Source organism: Triticum aestivum, chromosome 7B, assembly GCF_018294505.1.
Source record: "Triticum aestivum cultivar Chinese Spring chromosome 7B, IWGSC CS RefSeq v2.1, whole genome shotgun sequence".
In the NCBI taxonomy this organism is placed as follows: Eukaryota; Viridiplantae; Streptophyta; class Magnoliopsida; order Poales; family Poaceae; genus Triticum; species Triticum aestivum.
Genome location: NC_057813.1, coordinates 582,854,327 through 582,881,208, shown reverse-complemented (window position 1 = coordinate 582,881,208; position 26,882 = coordinate 582,854,327).

The window sequence follows — 26,882 nt, the reverse complement described above, 5'->3', positions numbered from 1 at the left end:
CACCCCTCCCGACCAACAGGACCCCCGTTTCGACCGTAGGAGGTCCGTTTCCTCCGTTTTGCGGTACGCCACACCCCTCCCAATCAACAGGACCCCGTTCCGAATGTAGGAGGTCTGTTTCCTCCGTTCTGCGGTACGGCAGGCCTCGTTTCCATCGCCTGTTCCGTCCAAGCCCTCCCGATGAACACGACCATGCATTTCGTTCCGACCCAGACGGTTGGCTCCCCATGAACACGATGATGACGTTGTTTCTCCGTTCCGACCCAGCCATGTACTTATGCGCGAGTAGGCATTCGAGACCCTGCCCGTATGTACGTGCATGGCCGTATTTTCTTTCTTGCACCCCCGCCGCTGTATGTACATGTACGTGCGCGCCTCTACTACGACCAGTATGTACGTACACGTTGGCGACCAGAATGACAACACTACGTATGCTTCGACCAGGTGGGTCCTGACTGTCAGGCACTTCCTTTCCTGCGAAGATGTAGCTGGTGGGTCCCAGCAGTCAGGGGGCGAATCGTTTTTTTTTCCCGGACACACTTCCTTGCGTGCGAAGATGTAGCTGGTGGGTCCCAGCAGTCAGGGGGGCGAATCATTTTTTTTTGCCCGGACGCACTTCCTTGATTGCGAAGATGTAGCTGGTGGGTCCCAGCAGTCAGGGGGAAACATTTTTTCCGCGAAATATGGTGGCCCGTCCGATGGGTCCCCGCTGTCAGGTGGAGGAATAATTATTTTGTGCGTGATAAGGAGGCACTTCCTTGCGGCCGCTGTGGACCCAGCTGTCAGCCTCTCCACACACAGTACTCTTTCGATGGAAGTCGGTCGTTGACCACATTGACCACGCCGCGCCGAGAGCACCACAGCGGTGGACGATGGCGAGGCCTAGGAAGGGGACGACGCGGAGCCGGGGAAGACGCAGCAGTGGATGCCCACGCGAAGAGGAGTACGAGGGAGAGGCTGCCGTCACTGCAGAATAACAGGGGGTGTGGGTGAGCAGAGGGATGGCCTGGCCAGCGGTGGGAGTAGTAGGGGGCGGTGAGGCCTCCGCGGCATCACAGCCGGCCACGGGAGGCAGGAGCACGTGGCACGACCGGCGCTGCTTTGGGCGGCTGGAGCACGAAGACCAGAGGTTCAAGAAGCACTACGGCCATTGGATGGACATCGTACGGTCACTGGAGCTAGAGTCGTTCATATTGACTAAGTTGACAAAGCCCTCCATCCTCATAAACTTAGTAGGCCCACAAGTCAGCCTCCCACCAAGGTGAGTCCCAGCTAGCAGGGGGGTATTCATTTTTTTGTGAGTAATAAGGAGGCACTTCCGGTGGGTCCGAGCTGACAGCGGGGGGAATGTTTTTTTCGCGAAATACAGAGACCCTTCCGGTGGGTCCCAGCTATCAGGTGGAGGAATCATTATTTTGCATGTAATAAGGAGGCATTTTCCTGTGTAGGCCCCTACTGTCAGCCTCTTCCGATGGCTGTTGTTTGTTGACCATGTTGACCTTGCCGCGCCGAGAGCACAAACGCGGTGGACGAGGGCGGGGCCTAGGAAGAGAACCACTCGTAGCCGGTGAAGCCACCGCAGCGGATGCCCATGCAGAGGGGAGAACGAGCACTGACTGGTTAGCTGCGGGGTGAGGCTGACGTCGCTGGAAAATAACAGGATGTGTGGGTGGATAGAGGGATGGCCTGGCGGTAGCACAGCCAGCCACGGGAGGAGGGAGCAGGCAGTCCCACCGGCACTGGTTTGGGCGGCTGGAGCAGGAAGATCAGAGATTGAATAAGCACGGCGGCCGTTGGATGGACATCCAACAGTCACTGCTATGTGTTGACTAAGTTGACAAAGCCTTGCGTATGCGTCAAAAAAAAATTAGGACAGCGTCATCGTCAACCTAGGCCCAGAAGTCAGCCTCCAAATCTGTGGAAAATAGCATACAGCCCATTAGCCATTATTTTCAATAATTTACAGCCCATTTGTTAATTCTTAAGGATATTTGAAGCTCATATTCTTTTTATTAGCATTACAGACCATATATTATGGGCACTGCTAAAAAATTCAACGAAATTTTGCATATTTAGGTGGGGTCCGAACTCTTTTAATCACGAAATTTCGAGTCACATTAAAAATAGTTTTCAAAAAATTATATCAAAATAAAATTCAAAAAACAATTCTCCGCAAAAAAATGAACGAAATTTAGAATCTTAACTAGCAAGATGCCCGTTCGTTGCACGGAACATGAAGATGCATTTGTATGAGTAGTTTATCTTGTGGGTGAAAAGATGATATTTTAATGTAATTGCCAGTTGGCTTTGGTTTTTATAAGAGTAGAGAGTAGAGAAATCCTGAAAAAATGATATTTTAATGCAATTGCCGGTTGGCTTTGGTTTAAAAATTTACAGCCCATTTCTTACAACTTATAGCCCGTTTTCTGGAGAAGCCCATTTCTTATCCCTCCTCGTCTTGAAAGATTTGCAGCCCAGCAGGGCTGAGAAAAGCAAGTAGGCCTCGGTTTTGGTATTCTCCAAAAAAAGAACTGGGCTAGCCAATGTCAGAAAGAAAAAATTATCAACTGGGCTCGTCATGTGCTTAATAAAAGCGTAAGCGTGGGCTAGACGGGCCACAGCCCCCGCACAGCGTGCAGTTGAGCTCCGTCTCTGAAACTGGAAAACAACTGGGCGAGCTGCTGGGTCCCTGGTGTTATCCGCTCATTGTGTAATTTTCTCGTTTATTGACTACATTGACCATGGCGTGGAACCTAGTTGTCAAACAATTAGGAGGAAGTGTTGTTTTGGCTTGTAATAACGAGGCACCTACTTGCGAAATGCAATGACCCTGGTGGGTCCCTACTGTCAGCCTCTCCATGTACAGTCATCTCCTGATTCCTCTTGGTTGTTGACCATGTTGACAACACCAGACGGCGGCGAGCACATCGATCTAACCAAGGCGGAGAACGACGGCAAGGCCTCGGACGGGAATGAACAGCAGCCATGGAAGATGCGGCAGTGTAGTGGCAGGTCGAGGGGAGTACGAGGGCAACAACATGCAAGTCAAGCATACAAATGGTACAAAAAGCCCAAGGATTAATTGTTCATCAAATTTTTAGACAAAACCCAGATTGAACATGACAGTAACATCTAACCCGACCACTCTTTTTTGCAGTCACAAACAAATGGATCGGTTTGATCCATAAAATCAACATCCTATGCAAAAAAAATTATTTTAGGATGTCTACAACTTGTTGTAAATAGAAGCCGAGCACGTTTAGAAGCCCATTTGTCCACCTGAAACTTCTTTTTTTGCTGTTCAACATGTTCGTCCATGAGAAATCTCTTGCTGTGAAAATTAAGCCTCATGGACAATACTAACCTCGCATTCAACAGGAAGAATGTGACAAAGCTTCTGTTTGCCTGGTTGGATGCATATCGTCCCATCGTTATTGTCCTCAAACAAATGTCATGAGAACTGAGAAAATCCTTGTGCTTATTACGCCAACGATTGGTTATATGTTTTTGTCCATGTGGTTCTGCCTAAGTAGACATGAAGATTCAAAACAGTTAAGGTCTGAAAAAAGAGTATGTCGAAAGAACGACACATGAACAGTTAATTCTAGTACAATATATACGGGCTTTCAATGTACATGAAATCATCGCCTCTATGTATAAATTCTCCAGAGAACGAAAGCATCGCAGCAAGCCAATAATTATGTCCAGATCAAAACTATACATTCCGATATATATGATCTTGACAGAATCCAGCAGCATTGATAGGCTATCAATGGACGAACTCTTCATTGAGCATATAACATAATATTAGTACCCAAAGTGTACTCCAAGATGATATAAAACATATGCACATAAATGAAAAATGCAGCATATGATTACAAATGTGTAGATGATAATATACGGTACCTGAAAAGGTGAGGAGCCAAACACCAACTCCTTGTGATTATTAAATGAGTCACGAATTACACCCAAGGTCTCCAGTTTGGGCGCAGAGATGACAGTTATTTCTGAAGGTGTATAACAATTATGAAGGAGCAACCTTTCAAGTGAAGGGGCATCTTCGATGATGAGCTGCTGTCCTTCAAAACAAATTCCAATGCTTTTAAGGTGAGGCGACTTTATTTGGAGACAACTGATACCGATTTCTATTCCCAAAACAATCAGCAAGCGCTCCAGGGCAGGGCAACTAGAGTGGATGATGCTGTGTAGTGAGGCCTCCGACAGATAAACCACCACAAGCGAAAGTTTTTTTTAGCAGTGGGAGTTGAAGCATTTGTACCAGATCGTCTAGTAGATGGCACCGGGCGAAGGTGGCAGTGTGGAGAGAGGAGGAAAACCGCGAGATGGACAACGATGGTGTGGGCACGAATTCTTGGTATGTTCGTGGTATGAAACTTTCGTGGTAATGGTAGAACTCAAACTGCTGGAGTTTTCCGAATTCAGGGGATGTCAGCCAAGCGTCCACCTTGCCGGGTATGGACAGCAGGTAGCTTGTCGGGATGCAGAGGCATTGAACGGGGCCCTGCTGGTGAGAAGAGACGATGGCTCTAATGAGATCAAATTCAGGAAGGACAGATATCTGACGACAGTCGAGATTGAGGGGCGCGGTGCGCCATAGAGGGCGCCACCGAGTTGAGAGGACTTGTGTGCGGCAGCAATCCTTGGTGGGGAGAAGCGAGATGATCTCCTCAAGGCTGACGTCCGGGAGATCGCTGATGCGGTCCACCGGAGATTCTACCAATTCCTCAAATCCGGGTGGGGAGGGGGGGGCTCGCCGCTTCTCCCCGCGCTACCGGGTGCGGGATCTACAACCGGCGTCGCCGCTTGCAGGAGCCTCATCTTCTTGGCGCTGGGGCTAGCCGACTCCATTTTCCTTGTGGGCGTCGCGCCGAGCTCACGGGTTTGAGCAGAGTAGCTAGAGACGAGCCTAGTGGCAGTGCGAGTGGGGAAGAAGGAGGGCTGGGGATTTCTGTAGGAGTGGAAGGAGAGGAGCAGGTCTTTTCTGTACGAGTGAGGAAGAAGGTGAGCGGGGTTTTCTGGACGAGTGAGGAAGATTGGGGAGCAGGGGGAATTGGGTGGGGAGACGGAAGCGGGAGAGCGAGTTGTTCGTGTTTATAAGGCCCACTGCACTAACTACTCGCTTTTTCCCAAGAACCGCTCTCTTCTTTTGCGTTGCTGCATAACTGGCCATGCATGCAGGATGCATGTGCCCGCCGACCACTGCATGCGCCTGGTTTGTTACTAGGCCTATTTAATAGGGTGGTTATGGAGTAAATTAAGGAGATTTATTTTCTCTGTGTGCACCCACCAAATTAGAGGATGCGGTACTGGATGCAGACACTCACATTAAACTAACATTCAGAAGAACAAAAGTTCAGCATGTCTATGCATCTCAATGATTCACCATACTATAACCAATATACAAAACTGTGAGAAGGTGTGGAAATAAAGAAAATCGGTCGATGCTTCTCTGAACAAAGGGCCTCCTTGCGCACGCATTAATTTACTGGGCATGCTTGTTTCTTCTCAATGTTGCAAGCACTTAGAGCATGTTGGCAACTCCACATCTATCTAGCTGCCTCATCTTGCAATTGATGCTGACACATTTGCAGCAAACACATGAGGCAATAGAGATGACTCAACATGGGTCCATATTGTGCAGTTCCCCTGATATCCTATTCATTGTCCTGAATCTGAAAAGATAGGAAAACAGTAGCTATACTTAAACGGTGTTGCAAAACAGTAGCACATATCAATAGCTCGGCATGACAAAACACGATCATCTGGACGAAGGGGATACTGACCTGCCTGGGGAAGATTACATATAATTTCATAAGTCCTTGGTTGATTTCCACCATCGGCTTCACTGCTTGTTTGCTCCTCCAGACATGACAGGATCGTTCCGCACTGCATTCAGCAAGTAAACGTACGAATAAGCTAATTTCATCTTGCGGTGGTCATTGTACCTAGTTAGGAATGTAGGAATACCTGGAGCACCATGAGGTTAGCTGACAGCAGGTAGATGCAGCCATATAAATTTTGTGCGGTGCTACCAAAATTGAGGTTTGTATCCCTTCCCGTTAAGAGAATTCTTCTTGAAGTTGGTAGAATGTGACGGCTTGTTCTTTGCATCAAACTTGCCTTTCCCCTGAGATTTGTTCTTGTTGTTTTGGGGCTGGTTAGGCTGGAAGTTCTTCTCGTGTACCATGTGGGCACTAGAAGCTCCCTTGGCGACCCGAGCACGTGTGTCTTTTGCTCTCGCCTTCTCCTCAAAATCAAGAGTGCTAATGAGATCCAAAACAGAAAACTCATGTCTCTTGTTTTTCAGAGAAGTAGCAAAATCGTTCCACGAAGGTGGAAGCTTGGCAATGATGGTCCCAGCAACAAATTTTTCCGGCAACACACACTTAAAGTACTCAAGTTCCTTAGAGAGTGATTGTATCTCATGAGTCTGCTGAACAACAGAGTGCTCATCAGTCATCTTGTAGTCACAGAATTGCTCCATGATGTACAACTCATTGCCAGCGCCCGAGGGCCCAAACGTGGCCTCGAGCGCAGCCCACATGTCTTTGCCGCTGTCAAACAACATATACGAATCCACAATGGAATCGTCAAGAACACTCAGCAGGGCGGCTTTGAAGAGGGTATCCATGTTCTGAAAAGCTTCCTGCTGTGTAGGATTAAGATCGCCCTCAGGCTTACCCTTAGTGGCGTCATAGCAACACAAGATCTGAAACCAATATACTGCTCTTGTGTGCCACCTTTTATATTGCACCCCCTTAAAAGTAGGCGGCTTCAAAAGCGCAGCAAAACAACTCGGAGTAAATTGCCTGTGATCAGGTTTTTGGATTGGATTGTTGAATATATGAGCAATTTAGTATGAGATTTAATCCGAATCAGCAGTAAATAGATCATGACGACAATTGCAAACATCAAAGTAATGATGCGGACTAAACCAGGAGGACAGAATCACATACTGTACAGCGGGAGCAGAACCGATGTGGTTGATGTTGTCACTCATGTCGTTGATGAAGAGGTTACCGAGGTCGGGGAAGAAGGTTGTTGTTGAGAAAGTCGTCGCTGGCAGCAGTCACAGGAGTGTGCTCCCCAAAAACCTGATCGCCCCTCTCCCGTACAGGATCACGAAAGGCGGGGTTCGGAGGACTGCCGTCATTTCTCGCGGTGCACACCGGAAGGAGGGCTGGATAAGAATTGCGTGGCGGCGCTAAGATCTGGAACGGTGCGAAACCATATGATACAACAGCGGCTAGGGTAGAGCATGTCAGGTCGGAGTATAATAGTAGGCCTTTGTCCCCCAAACCCCACGTCCAAGTCAATAATAGCTCAAAAAAAGTCAATAATAGCCCCACCAAGGTTTGTCTCAAAAAAAACGGAGTAATTAAGGCGTCCGTTAGTCCCCTTAGTATAAATACAATATCATTACTAATGGCCCCACCTTTTGTCTCACAAAGTAGAGTATGTTGGAGTACAACCGGCTACACGTTTACAATCCGCTTCTCTTCTCTCTCCTTCAACTAAGCACAAATACTATATTTAAATCCTTATAGCCTGCTTATGTCATCTAATTTAGTAGTACTTGCTCTAAAAGTTACTATCCACTGTGTAGTCTGAAATGACGGGCGTGCAGCGGGCGGTGCCCTCGGTCGGCGCGCCCCTTCAACGGCGGAAGCAGTGAGAGGTCGCGTCGCCCTGACTTGCCATCAATGTGGAGCGGCGGGCTCAGCTGGCGCCGGGCGGGAAGTGCGCGCGGGAGGGGGGAGGGGTTTTTGTTGGGCCAAGAGGTGAGAAGCCAACTTGGGATCGGTCCAGACGGGGAAATATCATGTGCTCCCATACTCTGCATATGACACTAGTGTATGTTACTACTCCCTCCTTTCCGGTTTATAGAGATGTTTAGAGTAACATAGTAATATGTTACACTACAAGTTACTCCCCACTATGACCAGCCTTGGCCTCTCCCAGTGCTCCACCATGTATAGCTGCTAAGCCTGCCACATAGGCATAAAATATGATGTGGCACCAATAAACTAAGCACCTATGCATTGAACACTTGAGTTACTAAGCCATTTAATGCACTTAGCACCTCATCTAAAGAGCATTAATAGTATAGCCAGCTGCTGGCTATAAGCCTACAGCCCATCTTATAGTCAACATGTACTACAAAGTGCCTAGGAGCACGTGCTAGAGCTGACTCTTCACGAAGAGCCCGCTTACCTTCTCTCTCCTCTTCTCTTTCCTCCAACTAAGCAGAAATATACTACTGCTTATTCCTTATAGCCTGCTGACTCAGCTCTATTGTACTTGCTCTAAGCACATCTAAGCACTTGCTAGCACCCCCTTGACCGTGGACCTTGACGGTGTACATCACCTTGTGTCTCATAATTTTCCTCGTCATCATCTGAGTCCTAGAAGATCTCACCCACATCATCATTAGCATGCAGCCGCCTTGATAGACAACATGCGCAGAAGGAGTAGAGGCGACTGGGGACGCACCACCACCACGTCGTGGGCACTCCGTATGTGCTCGTGTGCGTGCAGCATGCGTGTTTTTCCATCGGTGCTAGCTCTAAGGCCGAGGCTGCGGTCGTCTTCATCACCAACTAGTAGTTGAGCAACGACGGCAAAGAGGTGATGCAAGAGATGTGTATGCGCCATTGCGTGCGAGCTTCGCCATAGCACGACGAACCGGACGTCGCCGCGGATGGCGCACGCCTCCATGCAGCCGAGTGTGTGCGCATGCATGTGTTATTCACGTGCATTCTGCGGCCGAGCGTGTGTGCATGCACATCTTGTTATGTGCGTTGTGTGCTCCATGTTGTGCGCGTATGTGCATGAGTTGGATCGGATGGAGTTAGTGCGTTCGCTTGTGTACATATTTTAGAGTGTAGATTCACTCGTTTTGTTTCGTATGTTGTCCCTTATTGAAATATCTAAAAAGACTTATATTTGGGAACGGAGGGAGTATAAAACATCTTCAACTTAGCATCCTGATGTACCGTTTCTAGTGGTTAGCAAAAAGTTCATGTTCTTTTAGTTGTTTATAGGTGGGCAAGCGGCAAAAAACAGGGGAAAACGCGCAAGGTTCCTTGCAGGCGCTCCACCACGAGGTTCCTTGCTCCTCCTCGGTCGTCGGGAATCTATGCTCTTCAACTCTTTTCTTTTACGTGAGCTTTGTTCATCCTTTTCCCAACACGCGAGACATCTAGCATCAAGGTGCACGTGTCATGCAAGAAAATGGAGATAATCAGATAAGCAATGCATAAGTGAGTCGTGTGGGGGGAAGCGGGGGGAAACCCTTTTCCGTAAGTGAGTCATGCACTTCGATGGCACCTACGCAATATTTTTTCTCCTCGATGGCACGTGAATAGTGCACGTACTCAACGACGGAGCACGGGATGGTAGAAACGACATGGTCAGCCCTTTTTTGGAGAGAGTATGTACTACTAGTAAATAACTTTGATGTGTCCCGTCAACTCACAGAACGACGAGAAGCTTGATTACGCCTTCTCCCTCGCCAACGCGTGCGCGGTGGCTCGCAGCACGAGGAGAAACTTTTGCTTACAAGCGGTGGACGTGCAACAGTTCATTTGGTGTCAGATTGCCAAAAGCACTACTGTAGAACCATCAACTTCCGGAAGACGCGAAGAGCCAAGCGCAAGGTCACCTACTAACCTTAGGCTAGGCGTAGTGGGAGTAACATAAGTAGAGGTACCTCCTTTTTTATTCTAGAAACAACACACGCGAATATCAAGGTGCCGGTTACGTAGAACAAATTTCCTGCAGTCCGTGCTCATCACTCCTCTATCTCTCTTCTCAGCCAGCCAGCGGACGCGCGGAGCCCATCCTCTGTTTGCTCACATGCGGCCCCACATGTCAGTGAAAACGTAAGAGGACCCACTGAACCTGCACATCTTTCACCTCGACGTGCTGGTGATGAAAAACAAATCCAAGAAAGATCTTCGGTGGCCGCTTTTGGAGTTACTCAAGAGTAGTAAGATTCTATTTACAGTTTAACCCAAGATCCACATCTCGTGGCTTCAACTTATCAACTACCACTCTATTTTCTTTCATGACACGACCTGGATGCTGGATGTCCCACGTGTCGGCAAAAGGAGGAAGAACCCGACTAAATCTTTGGTTGTGCTCTCGGATTAGACTAGTTGTGCTAACTTAAAAATTTTATTGTGTACTCCCTCCATTCCAAAATACTTGACTTCCATTTTTCCAAAAATGGATGTGCCTAAAACATGTCTAGATACATCTATATTTTGAAAAATACTACCTCTGTCCGGGTTTATTGGTCCCCATTATATTTCGTGCCAAATTTTGACCATAGATTAAACTAACAAAATATTTACGCATGTCACCAAACATTATATTTTTGAAAACTATGTTCAAATACGAATCCAATGAGATAATTTTTCTTGACATGCATTAACATTTTGTTAGTTAAATATTTAGTCAAAATTTGACACAAACTACAAAGGGGACCTATAAACCAGGACGGAGGTAGTAGAACGGAGGGAGTAGAATGGATGCAAGTTTTTGTATTGGGAAGAAGAGTACATCCATATATTGATAGAGCGTTGGAGTTGGCCTTACAAGTGGGACCGCAGTTGAGGAAACCGACTATCGGCAAACCCCCACCTCGCCCGCCGCGCGATGCTGAGTTAGAGAAACGATGAGGTTGAAGAGATTTTCTAGCACGGACTCCAAGAAATATGGTGTCAGATGGAAGTCGAGCTGGTGGCGTGTGTCGTACTCCTGGACGTGAATGCTTGTTCTGGCCCATGCCACCCTACTACTCCTACTACTTACTATATAGTACTACTAGTATCGAGGATTCGATGTGCTGGTTATGTAGTACAATATGGCTACAGTAAAAACACCCGCACGACGCACGAAGCATGTGAAGCTAGTAAAAATAGTGTACTACTATTGTTGATGATTGGCCTCATTCGATAACCTATTGCAATGCACGTACAATTATGTATTCGGAAAATATTTTTTTGCCTCGTCGCACCACTCACTCATAGAAGCAACTCGAAAGCCATTCATAAATTTAGTAAGTTTATCACAGGCATATCATTTTATTACATACAACAGGTCATCAACCCACATCGACAACGAGGATACATTATAAATACTAAAGTTTTCACCACACTACAAATAACAAGCAATGAAATGAACTTCAACTCAACCATTCCTCGACGTTGGAAACGCTTGCTTTGAACCACAAGTGATTCTCTGGGACGGGGCATCTATTGTCGATCTCGAGACCAACGTAGGACTGATCATCCAGGCTGAAGCGGCCTACTATATCAGTACCAGGGTAGGGAACCACGCTAATGTCCAAGGTATAGACACGGTTGCTTCTCATAAATGGTGCTAGTAATGTTGTGTCAACAGCAATTGGATCGCCTTTCACCATCATCAGATAGTTTTGTCCAAGGAAGAGCGAGTTTTCTCCAAGACTATCAATTTTGTACCAGGGAGAAGGTGTTGGCGCTAGCACACTAGTATCCATCCCGAATACCATGCAACGGGTGTTGGAATAGGTCCGGAGAGTGCGACCATGGGAGACTACACCTGCTTCCTTAGCAATAACATCATCAGTGGGCTGTATACACACGAGAAGAGGTGATCCATCGGAATTAGTTGGCAGGCGCCAACGAGTATATGGGCGCTGCTCGTCCTCATGCTCGTGATCATCACCATCGTCATCTCCCCCTTGGTTATAAAAATTTTCAAGTATAGGTGGTGGAATTTTCACAGGACCTTGGAAACACAAGAAGAAGGTTAATTAGTAAAGGGAAACTTGCTAACCCACATGCATGTGGATGAAACAATTATAATTACGGTGGAAGACAAACGTACCGAAATCATAACGATTCCATGCAAAAACAGTGCCACGAGTGGTGGCAGCAAACACAAGGCCCTCGTATTCAATTGCATCATAGTACTCATCCGTGTATAGAAACTGGTTTTTGAGCAATGTCCATCGAGTCAAACCAGCAATGACGGCAACAAGCTTGTAGAAGATAGCAACAACTTCATAGTTGTTGTAATTCCAAGAGAGGGTGGGAACTCGAGAAATTGCTATCTTCCATAGAAGACAATCACCATGATTGTATTTGAACGTGCGTACAATACCAGTGTGCTCAACCTCTGGGCAGTCTGCTGAGATTTTTGGAAGTGGAACCCAGTCACGAGTGTACACATTCACAAGTTCCCACTCGCAGTTGGACCCAATGTAAACAACCCAATCTCCATTTGCGCCTGCCCAGGCCTTTCCCTCAAGCGATGGCATCTTCACATCATACGTATCATTATCAAGTGGCATCAACTTGCACAGGGCGAGGCCTCCGTCGTGACGGCGCCGGTCATCAGGGTCACGGCAAAGAAGATAGGGGAGATCAAACCGTTCCTTGACTCTTGGGTTCCTTGTAATGATGTTATTAGTAGAGTCAAGAATGGGCTTGAATGAACCTGCCATGCTAGCCAAGGTGATGACGTTGCACTGATCAATGAGTTCCTCCACCACGTCATCTTTCAGATCGGGGCAAGAATAACGGGGTCGTTTCCGTCCTGTTCCCTCCATGGAGAAGACGATCGAACAATGGCAGAAGAAAGCGTGAAGGGCTGAAGGAAAATGGAGGAGGGAGAGGAAGAGCGTGCAACAGCAGTTCCAAATTGAGAGGGAAAGGTAAAGCGTCGCTGGACGGTTGCCAGTTTGCCACGGTTCACGAAGGGGCGGCCCGGCCTACATGTCGGTTTAGAAATTCTCCTACTACTCGCTGTCGTCTCACTGATATGTTGGAACGGGACCACATGTCAATGAAACATGGTGTGTAATTTCTCGTGCAAAATGCGATCTGGCCGCGTTGGCCCGAGGTGCCACATTAGTTTTTTTTTTTGAAAGTTTGCCGCATTAGTTATTGACCTTTATTTTTTTTTAACATGCAATCTGAATGGATAGCTCCTGTGGTCATCACACGTGAGCGGATATAGTGATGGTTGATTCGCCCGAGCAACTATACTGTGGGAATATGGGAGTACCAGTGGATTCAAGGAACAGAGAAATGATGGTTGCTTCGTCCGAGCAACTTACTGTGGCGAAGGTGGGGCTCTGTGATTTGACTGCTCACTAGTCATTACTACTGTGGCGCAATGACCGGGGTGAATCTTTCCTTGAAGTTGTGTTGTGCACTCAATATTGTTGCATGGCAGGTGGAGCAGATGAAGGATGTCCAACATGTCGGCGAAACGAAGTTGAATTGTTTCTGGCATTGCTATCAATCCTTCAGGATTTGTTTATATGTACGAATAATTTTAATGAAATTGTACTGTGATGCTATGAAGGTTTCAACTTTGGTTCCCGCAGGGAAAAAAAGTTTCAACTTAGGATTCATGTGTCTTGCCTCAAGATTATCTTGTTACAACATCCATCAAATACAAATGAAACTACCATGGCTGCTAATGTATCTCAATGGTTCGTAGATCAGCGCCAATATTCACATCACAATTGAAGACAAAGTTGTGAGAAGGTGTACAAATAAAGAAAAAAATATAATTGATCGATGCTATTCGTAGGCATGGCTCCATTTCCTTGGCACGGTGTTCATTGCTTGGCAGCTAGTTTCACCTAGCTCTGTAGCCAAAAAAGAGGTGTATGGAGGATACCACAATCCGATCGTTTTGTGCAGCTCCACTAAATCGAGCGGACCATCCCTGTTTGCAAAGATATCTAGTCAGTGTGATTCCAATAATAGTGGAACTAGATGATGAAACATAACACACACAAATAGAAGTAGATCACCTCTACGATCTCTCTTTAGGACTAACTACTTGTTGGAGAAGATTAGGCACGGAGTTGGATGAGGAGGATAGCAAAACCAATCTCCCTTTCTGCAGTCCCACAGAAATGTAAAAACGTTGCCCGTGTGACATTTTGGCGGAACTGCACAAAACACTCTTAAGAAAAAAGTGACTTGTGCAGTTCACAAAAGGTCGCAATAGCAACGAGGTGAAAATGGATAGCCCTGTTTGCAAAAGGAGGTCGAAAGGAAACAATTACTGCCCAATAACACGAGTTGAAGACACATACACCGACAAAAAAGAAGCATGTTCCATGTAAAAAGGGAAAGATAGCACATGGTGGTTTATCAAAAATGGTTTGAGGACGAGATTGCAAGATGGAAAGTACGCCGGCCGAGATACGATTTAAGCAAACAACTAAAGAAGATCCACATGCAACAACATGGGTAGATGGGCAATGGTGCAAGGCCGGAGGAAGCTGTACCTGAGGGTTGGCGGGATGTTACTAGGAGGGCGCCGGTGGCTGGGATCTGCCCATACTGTGGCAGCGAGCAAGTGGCGAAGGCCCTACCGCGTCGGAGCTTGGTCAGAGAGAACGGAGGGTACCGCAGATCGGGACGAGCTGCCTCAACGCCATCAAACGGAGAGACGATGCACATCCTCCCTTTCCACCGGCGGACGGGATGCGGCCGGATCACTGACCAACGCTGAGAGAGAGAGGCCACGGCGGCCTTGTGTGAGATTGTGTGACGAGACTCACGAGAGACAAACCCATTTTTCCATTTTCCCCACGGTAATCATTTTATATTCTAGACGTTGTACCCGACCCTCCTTCGAGTAAACAACCGCTACACGCGTCAACTTATCACGTGGGCTGCCTTTTCGTACAGAAACGAACTCCACAATGTACCCGCACGGGCGTGGCCGGGAACGAGATGTGAGTACGTTCGTCCTGCGTGCACTTCTTCTTTAGGTGCAGGTACGTACGTGGGTGGGTGTGAGAGAGATGGTTTGTGCGAAACGGAGGCAATGTGTTGATGATATCTCAATCAGAAAAATGTAACATATGCAATGTGTGTGAAATGGAGTCATGGACATGAGATATCAATAGAATTGAAAACAGGGATGAAGTGTGTGGCTGCGCGGTCAATAAAGAGTGACATCGACTTTGTGTTTGCCCATGTCAAAGATACAGGGTGGCTGGCCTACTGGATTTTGAGAGGGCAGAGGTGCAGTTCTTCTTCGTGGCATGGATACCTACCTACAATGTTCGACTATCGGTGTGGGGGGGTAGAGACCGGTCGACTAGTATATGTCTGGGGAAGGAGAGAGACCTAGCTATGTATTGAGGGAGATCGATCGACATCCATGGATATGTGTAGCAGAGGAATCAGGTTGGGAAAAAGACGAAGGTAGAGCGTCGGAGGGTTGGTGGTGGAGTGGCATCTCACAAATGGTGGGAGAGGCCTGCTAGACAAACGGAGGGTATGAGTGCAATATCAATAAGAGAGGGCGGGGGATGTCTGTCTGTCTATGTATGTGCGTGTGAGAGACGGGTCGGGAGGTATTCAAGGATGATGAGGGGAGAAGATATGGTTGTGGTAAGCATGCGTAACTACATAGGAAGATCAACCGTCATGTGTACGAGAAAAGGAGAGACATAACTAGCGAGGTAAGTGTATCAGTGCTTGGTGAAAACGAATTATAGTCGACCTGGCTATATGTAGGGAGATCAGTTCATATACACGCCTGCATGTGTTAGAAGCAAATAAGGTCCGGAGAGGCAGACAGGGGGAGAGAGTGTGGCTAGGAGGTGGTGCGAGAGGCCTACCATGTCGACGGGGGAGGAGTGTGCGAGCATGTGACTAATGAAAAGAGGGGCGGGAGTGTGCACCTGCGTGGAATCGTATTGGACATATGGGGGCATGGACGATGAGAAGAGAAGAGGGGAAGTATATATGTATTTGTTGTAGGCACACTTGGCTAGAGAGGTATATCGACCGGTGTGTGCCAGAAAGAAGGAGCCGGGGGCCTACACACACCGCTGGTGGACGACCTAAAGAGAAATAATGAACGTGCGCGATGGAGGGGACGCTAAGGGTGTGTGAGGGGGGCGGGTGTGTGCATGCACGATATAAAGTTAGCGCTAGCTAGCTACAAATAGAAGAGGATCGTGAAGGTGTAAAAGACGAACAAAGATCATAATTCATTATAAAAAGGTGGATACGGATACTTGAAGAAGATATCATAATGTACAACATTGATTATAATTTGGGATAATGTGTGACTTTTGCAACTCAGGTCTAAATACTTGTCATAATGTAGGGGGCGGGGCACTATACTTTGTGTGATAAACACGGTGTACGTATGGAACATGGTTTAGATTATGAATATATAGTTAGTACATCAAATGTACTATTATTTGGAATCAACATCAAGTGTATTCAAAAAATAGAATTCGAGTTCATGTAGTACACATAGTTCATGTCTATCTCTATAGTAATCATGTGGTGTGTTATTAAGGTAATACACGAATGATGGTTGAAGTTGGCAACAATCATGATTGTAGATTCTTATTGAAATAGAGAAACGGATTCAAATTTAGTTCGAATTGCAGCGGTAGTATAGACATTTGGAATGCACTAAAATGTTGGTATGAGTAGGTTACATGCATTATACAGCAAAGCGAAAAAATTAATCGGACATAACATGGATTCATACTCCCTCCTTCCATCTATATAGGGCGTAATGAGATTTTTAAGACCGCCTTTGACTATTGACAAGATTAATAGTACATGACATGCACAATGTGAAAATTATATCATTGAAAGAACCTTTCACAGACAAAGTTAACGGTGTGCTTTGTGTAAGTTGCATGGCATATATCATTGCTCTAATATTTGGTCAAAGTTAGCATCAAAAAACGCATTAGGCCCTATAAAGATGGAAGGAGGGAGTAGCTTTGAATAGCATTTGTATAGTAAAACGGGGCAATACTCTCTCTTTGTGTGGTGTGAATAGTTTTATTTTTTTCATTTTCTTTTTGGTTGAGGGAAGTGTGAATTGATTTGGTACGTACAAGTACAATATTACTACACGTTAGGATTGTCCCTAAAATTCAACCTGCGTCTTGTTATATCCCGAAAATTCAGATATCGTGCTCCCAAAACTGGCGCCTTCACAACCCGCGCCTTGCTATCCCAAAATTACAACACGCGCGAAAACTCCCTCCAGCTGCCAAATCCCGACACGCGAAATCCCCCTTCTAACCCTGAGCCGAAAGGGCCGCTAGTTCAAATCGGTGGGGGGTACTTTTGTAACACACCCTACATTTTGGACAAGCGCGTCCCTAAGTCATGCTTCACCCCCTCCCATCGCCCCCTTTTCGCCATTCGAAATCCCAGGCCGCCATAACCTCTACGCTCCAGCCGCGAAACCCCACCCTCCTCCGTCTGCCACGTCACCGCTGCCCAGCTGGAGCCTCTTCCCCGACAACCTCGTCCACCGCAACAGCTCGACGTCCCTCATCCACCTCCCTGGATGAGGATCCTCGTCCATCTCGCCGTCCCGCCGGTTCAGCCGCCCCGTCCTCCACCTCCAAGGAGCTGCTCCGACGATCGCCTCGTCTATCGCGGCTGCTCCAGCACCACAGCGCCGCCTTAACCTGCTCCACCGGAACCGCAGCATCCTCATCGACTCCTCGGACGAGGCCAAGGCCTACTCGGCGCCACCAAAAAGGTTGTACACTCATCGCATCGCACCTTCTCCTTAACTCGACCTCCCGGCACCGACGGTGCTCCATCCGCACCCCCATGGAGCGGCTACCATGAAGCTGGCTCTGCGGGCGACATCTCCACGGCGGCTCTCCCCCAGTGCGAGGCCCCTTCAGCGGCGGCGTCCATACCAGCTGGATCTGCTGCTGCTGCTCTGGCTCTCGCCCGCTCGCTCGCACTGCTGCTACTGCTCCGGCTCTCGCTCACTCGCTCGTGCTGCTGCTGCTGCTCCGGCTCTCGCTCGATCGCTCGCTCACCCAGCTGCTGCTGCTACTCTCCCCCTCGCTCGTGCTGCTGCTCTGCTCCGATTAAGCCACACTTTAGTCGACTGAATCGACTTTTAGGTCAGTCGATTTTCAGGGGTTGGGGGGGCTCGCCGGAGTTAAGGAAGAACTACCCGCAGCGGGGACGGGGGCTCGCCGGAGAGGTACCCCACTATCTATCTTAGGGTTCAGGGTGGGGGCGGGGGGCCTAGAGGGCTGGCCGGGGCAGCGGTGGCAAGTTGTTTCGGGGCGGCGAGGCAGCGCTGGGGCTGGTGGTTCGGCTGGTGGTGGCAGGCGGCTCAGGGGTGTGCAGGTTGAAGATGAACTGCAGGCCCTCCCTAAACTACATGTAAAGTGCCTCTCTGCTACCATTGCGTTCAGTTTCGACAGTAGCATTCAGATTCCACAGTTAATTTCAGTTTCAATAGTTAAGTTCAGAGTCAACAGTTTTTACCTCATTTGTTGTAGTCAGGTGGTTTTTGGTGATGTTAATTTTACATCCATTTTTCATCATCTATTGAAGATGCTATTAGAATCCCACTTGAGATTGATGATGTCTGTCTTGTGCTGCTTCAGCCTTGACGTCTTACGGCTCACCGAAGCTGCTCCAACGACAGAACGATCCATCACAACAGAGCAGTGCCCTGGACGCCATCTACAGATTCCTCAGATCTTCCTCCATACCTCCGACAGCCACCTCTGCCTCAACTGCTTCAGTGACCAACCCAATGATGCTGAGGTCGACACGGCTACGGCAAAGAGGTTGTACACTTGTTGCGTCACTTATTACTACACATTCACGTCGATCCATTAGGGCTATTTTGGTTCAACGGAAAACATGGCAATAGGGAATTTTCCAATGGCACTCTACTATTCAATTATTCATGCATTTTGTTGAAAGGAATGAAGCAAAACATCCACCTGGACCTACTTTTCAAAATCCTATGCATGAAAACAAGACCAAGTGCATTAGTGCCAGAATAACATTCTAACTGTACATGCTTTCATATGGTTTCTCTTTATTTTGGCCATGTTTCTTTGCATTCCTCTGCTCTTCCAGTTCCTGTAAACCAAACACCCAAGTTGATAGAAATCATGTGTTTACAAATGCTCTGTTTACCATGTGCATTTTCCTATCCTATTCCGGTGTTTTTCCTATCCCTGTGTTTTAAGAATCATGCAAGCCAAATGAGCCCTTACAGAATTACTTCAGTTACAGGTACGTGTCGAAGGGAACTTTGTGTGGTTTGTCCTGCTCCTACTGCGACGTCGTCCATCGACAGAAGCATCCACCAAACCAGACATCACGACTCCTGACCATCTTTCGCCGCCTCAGATCTCCTTCCCTGCCAAAGGCACACACCCGAACGGCATCACCATCATCGACTCAGCAGATGAACCTGAGGAGTACACGGGTCCACAAGAGAGGTCGCACTCTTTTGTTTCTGCTTATGTTATGCATTGCTTAAACTTACCTGCTACTTTATCGTCCTGTTCAGCCCTTGGACTCCCAACTCAGGTCCAAATTCATGTTCAAACTTGAGTTCTAAATTAGTTGTGGGGCACATATCGAGGCAACAATGAATAGTATGTCTGTCTAATATCTGGTTCACCTAGGGTATGCCTATGTTGTTCATCTTGGGTGGGAAACAAATAGTAAAGCAATCATCATCTGTCTTTTTATTAATTTAAAGCAATCATCAGCCTGCTATCATTATTTTTGGATCCATCCACTGGTTGTTACCATCACTCTAAATTTTTGCATGCTCTCCTTACATAATCTCACCATATTTTTTCGTATGCATGTCAGATATTGTACACAGTCATGCTGAACATGTAGAGAAAAAGAGAAGAGTTTTGTGCGGCAATACAATGTCATGCAGACATCGCTCCATGGTGGGTTCAATGGCAAACCCTCCCCACCCCTCTCCGGATTGTAATCCAGAGGAAGATATCTATTCTGAGGCGGATTCAGACGCCGCTGACCACTCCTATTTACCCCCCGAGGTGTTTGCTCTACCTTGGCATGATGATGTTAGTCATATCATGCATATGTTGCCTTGCAGTTCCTACTTTTGACATCATATATGTCATCTGCTTAGTTTAAACATGTTCTGTAATGCCGCCTGTTTAGTTTCTATATCATATATGGGAATTATGCAGTCTCATGTCTTTTAGCCAGCCATAATATATGTGAAATGTGCAATGCCATCCTGATTAACCAGGCATCATATATTTGAATGATATCTTGCCCATCCTTTTCTTCATTACATTTCCATTTGTCGACAATGTTTGTACATTAAACTACTCTTCCTGTGAATCAGCCATTTGGGTGGGAGATGGAAAAATCTGGAGTGAAAACAAGGCCTTTAGAGCAGACAGTGCTACTTGTCGAAGCAGATCTCTTGTTGGGTCCCGATAGCTCCTCGGAGATGGATTCAGAGACAGATGACCAGTCCTATTCCCCTACTGAGGTGTATGCTCTAACTTGGCATGGTTATACTGCTCATATCATGCATGCGGTGTCTTGCATTGCATAGTTTAGACATCATATACACAATATTCAACACCATGTTCTTAGTTCAGACATCATATCGAATGCCCTCTGTTTAGCATATAAATCACATATGTGAATTAAATGATGTGATCCTGATTACTTAGATAACATGTAGGTGAATTATGTCATGCGATCCTGTTTTGTTATTCATCATATCTTTGAATTATGTTATGCTATGCTATCTAGTTCAGATAGACATCATATATGTGAAATTATGTCATGCTATCTGTTTTAGTTAAACAATATACATGTCAACTATTTCATGCCCTCTTTTTTCCACACTATCTATTGCATCTGTCTCTCATACAATGTATGTACATTCAACTATGTTTCCTGTTTATCAGCCATTTGAATTGGAGCGGGTGATGCCAGTATCTAGCAGAATAAAAACACGGTCTTCAAATAAAACAGTGCTACCTATTGGTGGAGATAGCACCCCGGTTGTACATGCACAAGAACTAGCCCTACCACACATAACCCAAACTCTCGCTGATTGTACCCCTACTGCGATGGACAGTGAACCAGCTTCACCCAATCTAACCCCAACCCCAGCCGATAGTAACCCAGTTCCTGTTGACACATCACCATCTCCACCACAGAGCTCCCAAACAAGAGCAGTTAGTAAGGCAGCTCCAATGCCCAAAGGGCCAGTACTATCATGGCGAACCCTAGCTCCACTAGTTAGTACGCCTATTCCCGTGGAGGAAGCACAACCAGCCAGTCGTAGTTTAGCATCTATCGCATTTGATGTTGTTAAATCATATGTGCGTATCTTCCCATCTTGGAAATATTATACTGAAGATGAAGGAAAATGCCAGTTGCAGGTGTTTGTCCAGGAGTTATGTGTAAGTAATGTTATTCATGGCAATTACTTTGCTTCGTCCCATACATCCTACCTCCATGATGGTTATAATACAGCAAATTTTCCCATTTTTCTCTATAGAGAAGGACCGATTTGGAAACTCAGGATGAGGTAACCTGTGCTAATACCTCTGCTATCTTCAAGAATGCTTGGTGGCAGTATCGGAATTACCTGAAGAAAACGTACTTCACTGGCAAAGAAACTCATCAAATTCCCTTACGTTCTCCTGAGACACATTTACTGGACGATGTCTAGGAACGCCTTGTTCTATACTGGTCCCGAACCAAGAATGTGGTAAGGTCGATGAGCTCATTTTCTATTTTTAAGTATTATATTCTTGTGTCTTATTGTACTCTGTTCATGTAGAACAAGTGCCTAAACCTGAAGAACAACTGTTCTAATTTAAGATTCCATTGCTATCATAGTTCAAAAAAGCGCTAGGCGTTAATTGTGCGTTTTGCCACCGCCTTGCACTTTACTGACCAAAGCGCATGCTTATGCGTAGTTATGCACAGATTAAGTGTAGTTATGTGCAATGCGTTTTGCCAACGCCTAGAGCCTAGGCGCGCTTAAGCGCTCACTTAGGCGCGCCTTTTTTAACTATGATTGCTTTGCTCTTGTATCATTGTATTTACTCATACAAACTTATTTTTAAATTGAAGGATCCAATCGAAACTCCAATGGCATGGCAGGTATGTTCACGCATGTTTCTTTAACAGGTTTGCTCTTATCAATAGCTCTTTTGATTTCAATTTCAATTGTCTATACAGTTGACTTTCATATCATGCACATTACTAGCATCACAACAGAGCCAATAGTGTTGTTGTACATGTAGACCCGTGGTACCCATCTGAAATCTTGTTGTGCCGTGTAGTTTCCCACGCTTTGTATTCTTTCACTGCTGCTTTGTCTTGAACTGATATGATTTGAACCGTGTCTCTATTTTGATTTGGCAAGACAATGCAGTGACCATAGGACATAGATATATGTTTGTTTGATGCTTTTATTATGTACTAGTACTTGGAAATAGAAGACTTGGTAGTTTAATCCTGTCCACCTTACTAATGAACTGGTTCCCCGAAATGAGTTTCATATACTAGTACATGCTAAACTTGTTATGTGTCTGCTTGTTTCTTCTTTTAGAATGCTGGCAACATATTGGGGAAGAGTGCCTTATTAAGCAATGGTAAAGGAAGTAATGCATATAAGGTTCAGGATAGTGACACATCCTTGTTGGTCTCCAACAAAGCTGATAAAACAGCTAAGGAAGACTATCTTGAAGACAGCGAGACAATCCCAAAGTCCTGTCTTGGTTTAGTGTTCGAGTTACTGGCCACTACCGCTTGCACAAGCTATTCAAACTCACTGTCTGAATCAGTTTGGTTTCTTGAGTCTCAACTACAAGCTGAAAGACATCGATCAGATGTGCTGCGACAAGAAGCGGAAGGACTGCGGAAGTCCCTGGAGCATTCAGATGCATACTTTCTGGTGCAACAGCAAGCGTTGGAGGATTTTAGCGCCAAACAGGACAAAGCTAATCAGCTTGTTAAGCTTATTGCCAGCATGGTGGATACCCAGGATAACGTTTCTTGAGCTCTTCTGAAGTTGTTTCAGTTATGCTCTTGTTTTGCTGCCGCGTTTATTTGCACTGGTGGCCAATTTTGACGGCCAGTGTATGTAATATGCTGCTTTGTTCCCTATATTTGCACTGGTGGCGAACTTTGATGCCCGGTGGATGTAATATGTGTAATAGCGGTAATAGGCTAGCCCTAATTGCTTTCTTATTTATTTCCTTATTGCCTTGTTTAGTTGTTTGCTTGTAGTCACTGCAGTTCTTTTTCTGTGTTTTTGTAGTGGCCACAATAGCCTATTTTTGGTAACTAGGCCAAAATAATCATGGCAACACACAGACCGTTGTAACCATGGGCCTCCTGCAGGCCGTATGATCCATGGGCCTTCGTTCGGCCGTAGGAGCAATGGCCTTCTATACGGGCCGTAGGATCCATCGGCCTTCTATACGGGCCTTAGGGATCAATGGGCCTTCTACGGGCCATAGGGTCCATGGGCCTTCTATGGGCCGTACTATCCATGGGCCTCATACGGGCCGATCCATGGGCCTTCTACGGGGCGTATCATCATTTCGCCAATCATGGGTCGTACTATTCATGGACCATAACGGGCCGTTAATAGGCCGTATTTGATAACTCTATGAAAACAGCCCAACGGGTTTTTTTTGACATGAAAACGGCCCAACGTATTAACGGCCCGCAAACGGGCCGACTGTAACGACGGGCTGAATTTGGCCCACAAGCAGAAAATGACAGTAACGGGTCGTATGTAACCGAATGCTGTAAATGAGCCCAAGAATCAATGGGCCCTGAGAAGGCCGAAAGATAACTTGGGCTGGAAACTGCCCAATGAAATAATGGGCCATTAATGGGTATAAAGTGATACACTGTTCATTACGGGCCAGTTTCACCACGGGTCGTTAATGGGCCAAAAGTACAAAGGTCCTCATATGGGCCGAAAGAAGTCATGGGCCACACATGGGCCGGAAGTTAAAACAGGCTGAATCATATTGGACAGCCTAGATGACGCTACTAGGCCTAATTCGGATAGGGCGTAACGGGACCTGGGTTAGTGGGCTGTAAATGGGCTATATGCGAACAGGCCGTTAACTGGCTTTCCGTGGGCCGGCCCGCCACCTTTTGACCAAGTCAAACGGGCCGGCCTTTTCACAGGAATGGGCCTCTATTGGGCCATGTCACGTGTCGCCGTATCATAGGCGCCTTCGGTCCAATGAGCGGATGACATCTGTCCCAACGGTGAGCTGACACGTGTTTCCTCCAGCCAATGATGATTTTACACGTGGAAAATCCCCATTGGTCGGGGTTGTTAACGGGTTATTGGATCCAAAACCCGGCCTAATAGCTTACGGTTGTCCGTTCTGGTGGATGCCATATGTCGTTCACCCTTGACGAAAGCAGTTCTGTGACGCGCGAGTTATCGTCATGGAAGTGGACACTTCCGTGATGATAATTTTGGTAATGTCATGGAACACTTCTACGACAGCACAGGTATGGCTATCTTGATTCTGTCATAAATTTTTCATGGATGTACATGCATGACAAAAAACGCGACCTACTGTGACAAACACGTAGTGTATTTTTTTGTAGTGCTACCCAGTCACGGAGTAGCGTTTGATCGGCCCAAAGCAAGTCTGTCACCATCCCGAGTACATGCGCCAGCTCAAGTCTTAGGACATAGAACGTATGTTGTACTAGAGACTCACAGATGACATATCGCTGCGTCTCATAGTTGGGTCTGTCTATCTCGACTCGGATCCGACTATGTCAAATCCGAGCAGACCTTTCCAAGTCCATATTATCCTGTTAGCATCCGATGCTTCATGGCTATTGAGACCGAGCCATCAACCATGTCATATGCTAGTCTAGTCGGCTGTGCGTCCACACAGCCCTTTCGACTAGGGACCTTTTAGGACAGTCATCATACAATGCATACTCCCACAAACAAGTCATGTACTTGTTGATACACATCATTGATAATGTCCAAGGACTATCTTTATTCATAAACACATAGGAAATGTCATCATACATGATTGCCTCTAGGGCATGTCTCCAATACGGCACCTCCGTGTTTAGCACACGTTCAGCTCGATGACGTCCCTCGAACTCTTGATCTAGTAGAGGGTCGAGGGAGAGTTCCGTCAGTACGACGGCGTGGCGACGGTGTTGCTGATGTGATTCGTGCAAAGCTTCGCCTAAGCACTACGACGCTATGATAGGAGGAGTAAACTGTGGAAGGAGGCACCGCACACAACTAAGAGAATTCTTGGTGTGTCTTTGCGGTGTCCCCTGGCCACGTATATAAAGGAGGGGGAGGAGGAGGCCGGCGGCCAAGAAGGGCGCGCCAAGGGCGGAGTCCTACTTGGACTCCCAGTCCAAGTAGGATTCGGCCCCCCTCCTTCCAATCAACGCAGAGGGGGAAGGGGAAGGAAGAGAGGGAGAAGGAAAGAGGGGGGCCGCGCCCCCTCCCCTTGTCCAATTCGGATTGGGGCAAGGGGGCGCGTGCCACCTCCTGTGGCCTGCCTCCTCTCCTACACTATGGCCCAATAGGCCCAATAACTTTCCTGGGGAGTTCCGGTAACCTCCCGGTACTTCGAAAAATCCCCGATCTTGTTCGGAACCATTCCAGTGTCCGTATATAACCTTCCAATATATCAATCTTTACCTCTCGACCATTTTGAGACTCTCGTCATGTTCGTGATCTCATCCGGGACTTCGGTCATAAAAAACACATAACTCATAATAGAAATCGTCATCGAACGTTAAGCGTGCGGACCCTACGGGTTCGAGAACTATGTAGACATGATCGAGACACATCTCCGATCAATAACCAATAGAGGAACCTGGATGCTCATATTGGCTCCTACATATTCTACGAACATGTTTATCTGTCAAATCGCACAACAGCATACGTTGTTCCCTTTGTCGTCGGTATGTTACTTGCCCGAGATTCGATCGTCGGTATCATCATACCTAGTTTAATCTCGTTACCGCAAGTCTCTTTACTCATTCCGTAATGCTTCATCCTGCAACTAACTCATTAGTCACATTCCTTGCAAGGCTTATAGTGATGAGCATTGCCGAGAGGGCCCAGAGATACTCTCCGATACACAGAGTGACAAATTCTAATCTTGATCTATTCCAACCCAACAAACACCTTCGGAGACACCTGTAGAGCATCTTTATAATCACCCATTTACGTTGTGACGTTTGATAGCACACAAGGTGTTCCTCCGGTATTCGGGTTGCATAATCTCATAGTCAGAGGAACATGTATAAGTCATGAAGAAAGCAGTAGCAATAAAACTGTAACGATCATAATGCTAAAGTAACGGATGGGTCTTGTCCACCACATCATTCTCTAATGATGTGATCCCGTTCATCAAAGACAACACATGTCTATGGTTAGGAAACATAACCATCTTTGATTAACGAGCTAGTCGAGTAGAGGCATACTAGGGACACTATGTTTTGTCTATGTATTCACACATGTACTAAGTTTCCGGTTAATACGATTCTAGCATGAATAATAAATATTTATCATGATATTAGGAAATATAAAAAACAAGTTTATTATTGCCTATAGGGCATATTTCCTTCACATGCAACTACCGATGCAGAAATTTCCCCACATAAATAGGTGTTTATTAACGGATAACACAGAATCACACCCTGAAAGACCCACCAAATATCATATTATAAAAAAATAAAACACACTCCATCATCTCACTGCCCCCACACAAAATATTCCATCTCCAAAATATAAAGGGTATTAGTTTTTTGAAAAGTCAAATTCCTTTAACTTTGACCAAGTTCAGAACCAAAATTACCAACATCCACAATATTAAACAAAAAATATGAAAAATCATTTCATGATGAATCTAATTATACCGATTTGATATTATGGATTTTGATATATTTCTCTACTAATATGGTCAAACTTAAAAAGGTTTGACTTTTTGAAAAGGTAATACATCTAATATTTTGAATCGCAATGAGTAT